Raw genomic sequence first — 11840 nt, forward strand, 5'->3', positions numbered from 1 at the left:
GCTTAACTTAGCAAATAAACTAAGTAGTACAACTACTTCTTCGTTTATTTGTTAAGTGTTTGAGACAAGTAATTTTTCATGACTTGAAATCGATTTTTAGGTGATCAATCTAAAAAGAGCATTAAGTACTTCTCAAACAAATAAAATTAACCAAAGCACCAACTTGAATGATTAAAATTCAAGTTTAGAATAAAAGAAGAAGAAGAAATACATGATCAACCTTCAAATGAAATTGTTAAGAGCATGAGCCATCCATCCAATGATTGGATACTTGAAGTTCCAAATGAGATTACAAAATGAATTTTTGCATCTCATTTGCCTTCTCCTTTCTCCTCTTGAATTATATGAAAAACTACTCTAAAACTAGCCTAAAAACTACCTAAAATGAAAGGAAAATATGGAGGAAAGAATAGGAAGAAACTAGGAAGAATTTAGAAAGAATGTACAATTCAGAATGTATGTACCATGTTTTTCAAACGAGAATTGCATGCCTTTATACAGGCCAAGGTTCTGGGCTCTCAAGGCTCTCAGCTGCTTGTTTGCACCGCTCAGCAGCTGACCAAACCCTTCAACATGGGTTTGGTCACTTGGTCAAGTAGCTTGGTCACCTCCTTAAGCTTGACTCACCAAGGCTAGTTGTGAGCTTTGGGACCAGCTATGGTGAGCTACTCCTGAAAAGTCTATGGTGGGCTACTTGAAGTGAGGTCATGCATGACTTCATGGTTTCTTGATGGCTAAGTAAATTCTGGGTGCACATCACTATGCACACATGTGGCACCACTAAGCAGCTTGTTGAGCAGCTTTGACCGTGCTGACTGAGACGTGGCTTGGTGCTTGCTGATCTGGTTAGGTGTTAAGTTCACCGTTGAGCACACATGTGTCAACGCTGAGCTGCTGCTTGAGCAGCTTGGGCGTGTGCCAGACTTGTGTGTGACTGTGCCAATCTTGAGTTCTAACTGTGTCAGGTTCTGTTTGGTGCTAGGCTGAGCGGTCAAGCAGGTCCGCTTAGCTGCTTGCTTGAGCATCTTGGTCTCTACGAGGTTAGTGTCCAGGTTAGACTGGCGTCCAGGTCAGCTCAGCGTGGCTTGGACCCCGCTCAGCTGCCTGCTTGAGCACCTTGAGTTTGACTTCTTTTTCTTCTTGGACCATGAGTCTTTATCTCTTTTCTTTTTCTTTCTATATCCTACAAAACACATTAAAGAGAAATGCAAACACAAATATACAAGATTGTGATATTTTATCTAAAAAGTGTTAATTTAAGTTGGTTTTATACAATTTGCATAGGATAAGTGCCATAAAATGATGGTGAAAAGTGTATACTTTTTGCACTTATCATAGACCTATGACCGAGATTGCAGCAAATAATTTGGCATAGAGAGAGTCTTGAATGTTCATATAGATTGTAAAACAACCCAACATTTCTCCAAAGCTGTCTCTGAAAATACCTCCACCTCCAGCATGACCTGGGGAGCCATGAGCAACCCCATCTGTATTAAGCTTCACCCAACCAGGATTAGGTAGGAGCCACCTCACTTCAATAATAACAGAAGCTAGATTGAATTTTGGATTAACTCTGAAAGCTATAAGCATCGAAAACTCTTCCAAGGAAGGCTTAGCGATAGACTTAGAAAATTTACCAATCATGGCAGTGTCCCTTTTGATCATTGCCAATGCTTGACAAGTGTTAATTGACAAGTTTTCAAACCTACATTGATTTCTACAATGCCAAATTGTTGAGATTGTGCTAATAATATAAGCTGTGACGACCTCACTGAGTTGAGGACTCCAGTTATTGTTAGCAACCTAAAGAAGAGATGTAATAGAGGACCTATCCATAGGGTTGCCAAGGAGGTTATCTAATCAATTCCAAAGAGGAAGAGCATAGGAACAAGTGTTGAGAACACTCTGCTGCAACGTGACAAAGGTTGCAAACTAAGGCCAGAGGGATACCTCTTTTTTGTAAGTTCTCATCAGTAGGCATTTTGTTGTTGACAAGCCTCCAAGTATTAAAAGATTTTGTAGGAGGAATTGATATGGACCAAATCAATTTGCACCAACTCAATTGATTAACTCCAGGCTTGAAGTAGCTATAAGCACTTTTAGTGGAAAGCCTCCCATCACTATAATGCTTCCAAACCAATTCATCACTCTTATCAGGACTAGGAATCTGGATTTTAACCATAGAGTCAATAATTGAAGGAAAATTATAAGCAAGCCAAGAAGGGATAATCTATTTTTGATCATGGATAAAGTCAGCAACTGTAGCTGCTAGAGCTGAGTGAATCTGAGGAGGGACGTACAAAGTGTCCACCAAGGTACCTCCTAGCCAATTATCATACCAGAATCTGATTTTTGAGCCATTTCCCATAAGCCAAATTGAGTTGTCAATAACCACTTGCCAAACTTTTTTAATTCCAGGCCACATAGAAGATTTCACATAACTAGCCTTCAATTCACCAGCTCTATAGAATCTTTGTCTGTAAAAAGAGGCCCATTCCTGATTAGAGGATTTCATAACTCAGGCCAGCTTCAGGATTGTAGCCTGATTTAGATCAGAGGTGGATCTCAAGCCAAGACCACCCTCCTTAAATGGACAACACAATTTATGCCAAGCAAGTGTGACAATTTTCTTCACCTTTGTATCTCCTGACTAGATGAAGTTTCTAATGCTTTGATCCGCAGATTTCAGCAAGGTAGTGGGCCAAGCATAAACATGGAAACTATAAGCGAACATGTTGTGGATTATCATATTCACCAGCTCAACTTTTCCCATAATTGAGAGGGATGATCCCTTCCATTTAGAAAGCTTAGTGATAATCCTGTCGGCTATAGATTCCACTTTTCATTTCTTAATTATGTATTTAACTAGATTTAACTTTTACATCAAAATCATAATAAATAACAATAACTTTTACTACAAAACTAAAAGACAACATAATTGTTTACCATAGAAAAATTTTCACAAAAAAATTTAATGCGTAGTAGTTCAAAATGAAGGTGTTCGTAATGATCATGTAAATGATTTTCATACGAAAATTAAAAAATAATGAAAATATATTACGATGGTGGTTATACTTTGACATATATTGTTCCTTTTGAACTTGATTTACTATAAACAGACATGACATTTTTTTTTATACTCATTAAATGTTTATATATTAAAGTGAGCTCACAAATTATATTGTGCAAGAGTCCCTTAGGAATGAAAGATTTAATAAATAAAAAAAGATGTATACACTAATAGTATGATTTTTGTACACTATAACTGCATTATCCAGCATTCATTTTTAATCATTATTGACTCTTGTAAAAATATAATCCCAATTGATGATGCATGATGTAGCGACAATGTATAAATCTTTACACCAACAATGCATATATTACACGCTTTAATAAATGAGCTATGTTAAAAATCATTTAAGTAGAGTTGATATCACATATGAACTGGATTGATTTCAGCATAAAACTAGTGACTCGGTCGGTCAGACCATTTCGACTCGGTTGATTTAATTAGTTTTAAAAAAACGTCAAAACGACATTGTTGCGTGCGTAAAACAATATAGTTCTTTTAAATCATTTTTAATTATGCTTATCATTATCGTAATTATAGTTATTATCTGTTAGTTTATGATGGAACAAAATCTTTATTGTTTAATTGGGATTAAAACTTACTTGTGAACCATTTTTGCAATTAAATTGTAAAACAAGTGTTGTATGATGATGTTTTCAACTAATTTAAGATATTTTGTTATAGTAAAATTCTCATTGTTGGTTGTTTTATGATCTAATGAAATACTTGTGTAATGATAGATTTTTATATTTGGAATAAATATTTTTTAAATAGTGTTATACTATAAATGTATTAGATTTTTAATATGAACCGAGTCGACTCGTTTGACCAATGGCCCATTGGTCATACCAGTGAGCCATTGATCTAATACATTGACCAAGTTAAAGACCAATCTCTTTTTTTTGTACTACTACCAAGTGTATTTCATCACCTTATAGCAAGGAACTAGTGAGACCTTACTAATTCCTCTTTAACAACATTGAAAATAACATAAAACACTTTTTTTTTATAATAAATTGAATATTTAAAACAATGCTTGAAATACACAATCTTTCTCCTCACTTGCTAACAATGTGTCGGAACAAAATATTAGTTTTTTAATTAAGCTTAAAACTAATTTGTGTTTCATTAACTACGTCAGAATTGGTATTTAAAAACGCTCATTCAACAACGCTTATATGTTGAATGCTGTTAAATATAAGACATAAGAGAATTAATAGAACTTATTTAAGCAAGCAAGCTGCTAAAGGTGTTCTTTAACAACGCTTATTGAAGAAAACGATGTTAAACGTGTTATCTTTAACAATGCTTATTAAAGAAAGCGTTGTTAAACGCCATACTTCATATATTTAACAACACTTCTTCGATAAGCATTGCTAAAAATGTTATCTTTAACAACGCTCATTGAAGTAAGCGCTATTAAAACTTCATATATTTAATATCACTTCTTTAATAAGCGATGTTAAACGCTTGTTTTAATGAGCGAAAATCTTTTCAAATTAAAAAACAAAACCTCACACAATAATACGTATTACTCAGTTTATTATTTCTCTTGCCTTTCTTCTTCTCCATAATTTACATTTTTTCTCTCTTCAAGCATAAGGTAAATCATTATTTTACTTTAACTCATTTATTTTTTCTCTTAACTAATAGTGTGATATTTATTTGTTGTGAAGTTATGTAGCTAATGTGAAGTTATCGATTTTTGGTTTCTCTCTTCAAGCATAAGGTAAATCATTATCTTATTTTAGCTCATTTATTTCTCTCTTTATTAATAGCGTGATCTTTATTTGTTGTGAAGTTATGCAGTTATGATGTTCTAGGTTTTTGGCTATGGTGAACATTGGAGGGGAAATAATGAATAATTTGCATAAGATCTCATTACTCATATGTTACTTTATAATCTTGGAATCTGTTAAGGTTGAGTGTAGTTGAAGTCGTTGGTGATTAAACAAATTTATTGGAAATGTGGTGGAGTTGGACATGCTTGTCATGTATTTGATAGTATCTGGGAGATATATTGTCTTATTTAGAAAGTCGACATTTAACAGCATTTGCTTCAATGAGCGCTGTAAAATATCTACTTTCTACAGTGTTTCACAAAACGCTGTTGAATATAACCTTATGTACTACTGCGCTCACATAGAAAACGTCACAAAAGCGTTGTTAAATGACAATTTTAGGCGATATTGTTGTGCTATTTTGGCGTAGTGATTGTTACAATTAAAGCTTACAATATATATTGTCTCGTGATGTTTTTAACTTATTTATGATATTTTATTATTGTAAAATCATAATTGTTGGTTGTTTAATGATTTAATCAAATACTTGTATATTGATAAAATTTTATATTTGAAATAAAGAATTTTTAAATAGTTTTATACTATAAACTTATTATATATTTTTCAATGAACCGAATCACCTCATCCGACCAATCAACCAGTGATCCAATTAAAGAGTTATTAACTCAGTACCTTAAATGAGTCAATGATCAATGCAAATTTAACAAAATTAAAAATATCATAAAATATATATTAACTATAACTAAAAACAATGCTTGAAATACACAATTTTTTCTCTCTTTTAAATTTTGATAACAGTTAAACTAATTTTTGTAAAAACAATAAACATAATAATGATGGAGGAAAATTTCACTTTGTTTTCTTGGAACATCTTTTTGAGTTTGTGACACATCACTTTTATTTGTTAAGCATTAATTCTCAATAAATCAAAAGACATGACAATAAATAAAAATATTTTAGTAGGGTAAATAATTAATAATCATAATGAAAAATAGTAATGAATATATAAATCTTTCGAATAGTAATAACAATAATATAACAGTAAAAAAAATTATTTAATGATAAATCATCTAGGTTAAATCAATTTTTTTCATAATTAGTTTAAAAAATATAAACATAATAATCATATTATGGATGAAGCAAATATCATGAGTATCAACTTTTTTCCTGAAATCATCATTTGAACAATCGTGATGCACCATTCTTAAAAGTAACTAAAAATACTCAACCAATCAAAATAATTTTCTTCCAAGAACTATGTAAATATTGGTTCCTTATTAAACATATCAATACATAAGAGTAAGAATGACTCTTGCGTGGCATAAAAATAAAAATATATTTATGTCATTTTCAAATAAAAAAACAAACAAATAATTTGGAATTATGGGTGTTACAATTCAATGTAGCTAGGTCTTTTGTATAATTCATGAATTAAATTGAATAAAAAGACATAGTTCCGTTTAGTTCGATTAATATTAAAACTTAGTTCGATTAATGTTAAAAACTATATTAATGAAATGTTCAGTTTGGTTCCATGTTTTGTTTTTTTTAAACTTATAGTACTTCAAATTATATTTCATACAACACTATTTGTCCATTTTAACTATTACTTTAGCTAACAAACTAATATATATATATATATACTCCATAATTAAAACATAATTCATATACATAATTATATAATACTAAACAAACAAGCCATATCCAGAAACTTGACCAAAGGCTATCCTAAAATGATGAAATAATATTAAAATGACAATAATATGTTCTTATATGCTTGATTATCATATTAATATCATCTGATTAGTTTTTAGTTCTTAAATTGTCAAAAATAAAAAAATGACACACCACTTATATACTATATAGCATCTAAAGTTAAGTATCAATGGAAAGCTTTTATGCATATAAATATATGTTTTGAGAAGAAACTAACAAACATTAAAGAATTAATCCAAAATTTGCATGTATCCATAGTCAAAACCTCTTTCTTAACAAAATCGTCAAGATTTTATGTTAATTTTTTTTTAAACAACAGTGTTAAGAGACAAATCTAAAGTTAAGAAGAGTTAAACGATTCCTATTAACTTCATCCAATATAAAGCTAGGAGCATGATTCCACCATTCTATATTTTGGATTGATAGACCAAAGTTGGTAAGTTGATCCGCACAAGTGTTTCCCTCCCTATAAATATGAGTAACTACCCAACTCATTGATGAAAGGAATTTTTTGCAATGATTCCATTTACTTAGAAGCTTCCAAGGAGGTGCTGCTTTGTCATTGAAGATGTCAACCACTATCATTGAGTCACATTCCAACCAAATATTGTACTAACCCTTATGCTGAGCAAATCTTACAGCGAGAATAGCAGCTGATAGCTCCACAAAAAGAGCATCATTTCAGCCATTGAAACAAGTAAAGCAAGCAAGAGTGTGCCCCTCATGGTTTCTGAAAATTCCACCACCTGCTGAGGGACCAAGGCTTCCTCTAGCTGCCCCATCTGTATTAATTTTGACAGTTGCTTGGGCAGGGGGCAACCAAATAACCTCTATTATTTTAGGAGCCTTGGAGTAGTGAGCTTGAATCTGTAGCTGCTTCAGTAAAACCAAGTCAGTAATTGAGTTGTTTGCACAGGTTTTAGAGTTGTTACCAGACAAAGATATTGCCAACTTTATCCTAAGATTTTATGTTAATAAAATGGACCTTTAATTATTAATATATTTGATATACTATTGACTATAATGTACACTAATTATTAATATATTGACTATTATGCTTCATAATATGAGTGTATACCAATTCTAAGCATGCTAAAAAAATTTATTCAAGTTTTTCAATATTTAAATTTTAAATCAAATCCATGACTATTCATGTGTACTTTTTATGAAATAAGCAAACCCATGAACATAATCATTTTAGAAAATTGAAAATTTACAATTTTTGACAAGAAAAAAATCATATAACCAATAAGTAGTAACATGTAATTACAATTGTGAGAACAAATTCAATTTTTAAAAATGCAAAACAACAACAAAACCAAATAGAAATGAATAAAACTTTCATTTAGAGTAAGGGTGACAAATGAATGGATTTAGATGTTAATGGATGGATGGAAATTAACTCATATAAATCCATTTTCTTATATTTTAAGTTATTCAATCCATCTATATCCAATGAATTTCAATCCATCCATGGCTTCATTTTCATGGATTTGGATGGATGAATATCCAATTCATTTGATTTTTATTAGTTGAACTTTAAATACTATTGAAGAAAATTATTATTTTAAAAATTACTATCTCAACTAAACATTTTTTAGAATTACCTTTCAGAAAAAACTTCTAAAATCATTTATATAACACTTTTGGAAATCAATTTTTTTTAAAAATGATTTTTTTAATTTTTATAAAAAAATATTTTTTCATGTGATGTTTAAGGTTCTATGTATAAAGTTTTTAATAAATGCTTATAGAGTATACTATTTATGTATTGTGAGTGTAAAGATATATACATAATCACTATATAATCCACTAATCATTTGAATTATCTTTTTGAAGAGTCAATGATAATTAAATATAAATGATTGATAATGCAGTGATAGTGTATAAAACTCATACATTGTCAATGCATATATTTTTCTCATACTTATATATTTTATGTACTTAAGAATAATTTTTTAATAATAACTATATCCACATGTCATATATTTGATACCAATTTAATAAAATATTAAATGTGAGAGTCAGAATCATGGATAAATTTGCTTGAACTTAATTTTCTTAAATATTAAATAAAATTGCCAAAACAAATAAAATCATTTTTTGAATTTTGGTTTTTTGGATGGATTGGATATCCATCCAAATGGATATATTCATTGGATATAATGGATGGATTTGAATCCATCTATTATCAATACTATCCATTGGATTATATCCATTTAAATCTATTAACTCTAATGAATGGATTTGAATGAATTTAATTTGGATGGATTGTGGATAATTTTGCTACCTCTAATTTAGAGTAAGAACAATGAGATCAATACATTTAAAGGAGTCAAACTCCAAAATATGTTTTAAATATGTGATTCTGGTCGTGGTTCTAGAGATTTAGGAACTACTCGAACCGAACCAATCTTAAATGGTTCCTTTAAAAAGCAATATGAATCACATTTTTCATTTTTGTTTGGTTCAATGTCACTAGTTTTGTGGTTTAAACTAGAACTCCTTATACCCATATTTAGAATATAGGTCAGTTCATGGAAATTCCAATGATATCATTTTAATATGGGTGAACAAGATGCTAATACATTCCTTGAAACGTAATCGACTCTCGAAATTAGAACTTTAATTTAAATACCATCACATTCCAAAACCGGACACATAAAACGTTTTCTACATTTGTGCATAAAAAATGTGGAAACTCCATATCATTTGTAAGAGGATTTCACACCTCTATTTATGGTTACATGATCTTTTGGAGTCGTTACTATGTTTTTTATAGTTAAAATATAGAAAATTCTCTTTATATCCAATTTAGGATAAACTGGTGTTTTGAACAAGTTTTCTGAGCTTGAGGGTTGATTACGAGTTGGAGAACGTATTAGAAAGTCTGTTTGTAATAAAATAATATTCTAGCTTATTACATGAATTAACTATTCTTTGGATTTATTTTAATAGAAATTATATTGTTAAACAAATATTTATTTTTTATTTTTGTGTGCGACAAGAATTAATCTTGCTCTTACATATTTCTATATGCATTAGGGATCAAAACTATGTAGTTTTGGAAAAAAATATTACTTAATTAATTTTATTTGATTTTAATTTATTTTTCAAAAGTGAGTTGAGCAATTTTTATCTATCTTCTTTACTCTTGTGTTCTTATCTCATATCCACTTAAAGGGATATATTCTAATTAATTATTCATTTCAAGTGAACGAGAAAATAATACTTATATCTGCACCACAACTTCACTTGAAGAGATACATTTTTTTTTAAGTGAGTGAGACAACATCACTCTCGTTAGCACCACATCTCACTTTGAATGAATAAGGTTTTATATTAATTACTTGCTTACTCACTTTAAGTGAGTGGGGATGCAATGATTGTCTTCACTACGATTCAACCTAAAGAGATAAGTTTTTCTATTAATTACCTACTTATTACTTTATGTGAGTGAGCCACAGATTTAAGTGATTAGTATTATCAGCACCATAATACTACTTATGTCTACAACACAATCCAACTTAAAATTGGGACAAATAAGATTTGTAGTACTATATCTCAAATATTTATATTTATTATTATTTATTTATTTTTAATAAATTGATCATTAATAAAGATAAAATATTTATTATTAAAAAGCGAAATAAAAAAATAAATGATAAAAATAAAGTGCATACTTGCACATGACATTAGAAAAGATGAGAGAAGCACCACAAATTTCTTCTTTCTACATATAAAGGAGTAGGGAAATAACACAAATTTATCTCTTGTGCTTTTAGTGTTTCTTTGTGCTTGTGTGTTTTTATTGTGATTGTGTCTCCCTTCTATTTATAGGGGCTTGAATACATTTTTTTCTTGAAAGAGAATCCATGCATTAATGACTTGACCCATGTTTTTTTCTTTAAATTTATCTCTCTGAGTCAGTCCCCTCCACCCCCTCCGGTGGGTTACAAAGTGCAATTCAAATTTTTTGTTTAACATTTTCACTGTCATGTCTTGTAGTGCTTTTCAATGGTTAAGCCTTGTAGGCATGATCTGGCTCCAAGCAATAAATGGAACAAACACCGATTTCCCTGCTTATTCTTCCCAACTGAAACAACTTCTTTCCATGTCTCAAGTGCAGCTCAATAACCTTGCTTTTGCTTCTGATGTTGGCAAACTTTTTGGTTTCTTTTTAGGCATAACTTCTGCTTACCTTCCGCTTTGGTTTGTCCATAGGTTCAACTCTTGGGTTAATTGGTTATGATGTGTAATATCTTTTCTTTATGAAGAACTTCATACCTACTATGCGATATGCTAAATTTGATATTAGTGTGTAAGATAAATGAGTGAGCCATGTACTTATTTATTTTCGTCCATTTGAAAACATTACAAATAGAGCCATAATATGAGCATGGATGATACTTCAAAGTAAAAATTATAATGCAAAATTTACCGCTGCAGACAAATGTTTGGTGAAGATTGTACATCAGGTCAGTCTGAACAAAGTGCGTATCAGAATCATTCATTGATCCACTCAAATGTGATGCAATTTCTAGAATGCTCACATTTCAAAGTGCAAAGTATCAAGGATAGCACTAGCATGTCTTAGCTTATGTTTTGATGAAGACAAAGGTTTAACAAAGCTTGAAGATGACTCAACAATCAATAGGCCTTATGCTCATTTGGTCATGTCTAGACTAGGATATAAATTGAGTCTATAATCTAAGTAGTATGGGATGTGTGCCGTAGTAATTGAGTATAGGTTAGGTAAACCTAGATGCTAGTCTCTTAAGACATCTTAATTGAACTATCATATTCATGAGATACATCATCTAGTTAATTATATGGTCATGCATCTATCATACATGTTATATGTGCATATTAGGAATAATATAATTGGTAAAGCATGTATGTCTATTGTGCATAACATGTGAGAAGTTTGCCATTTGAAACATATGCATAAATGTCTCAGTTAATCGATTAACGTGGTAACTTAATCGATTAACCTAACTAATTTTTTGTTGAATATATTTTTTCTGTTTTAACTGATTTCTGTTTCTTTCCGTTGGCCCGTTAATCGATTAAATGGAAGTCTTAATCGATTAACTAATATGTTATGTGTTGTAACTGAAATATGTTTTTGCTGTTGTAACTGCTTAACTGTTTAACTGTTTTTGCAACGGATCAAACCACTTATTCTCCATGCTATAAATACAAGGCTTCACTCAGAAACCCATAGCATTGCATTTTATTGTATAGGGCTG

Source organism: Lupinus angustifolius, chromosome LG02, assembly GCF_001865875.1.
Source record: "Lupinus angustifolius cultivar Tanjil chromosome LG02, LupAngTanjil_v1.0, whole genome shotgun sequence".
Lineage (NCBI taxonomy): Eukaryota > Viridiplantae > Streptophyta > Magnoliopsida > Fabales > Fabaceae > Lupinus > Lupinus angustifolius.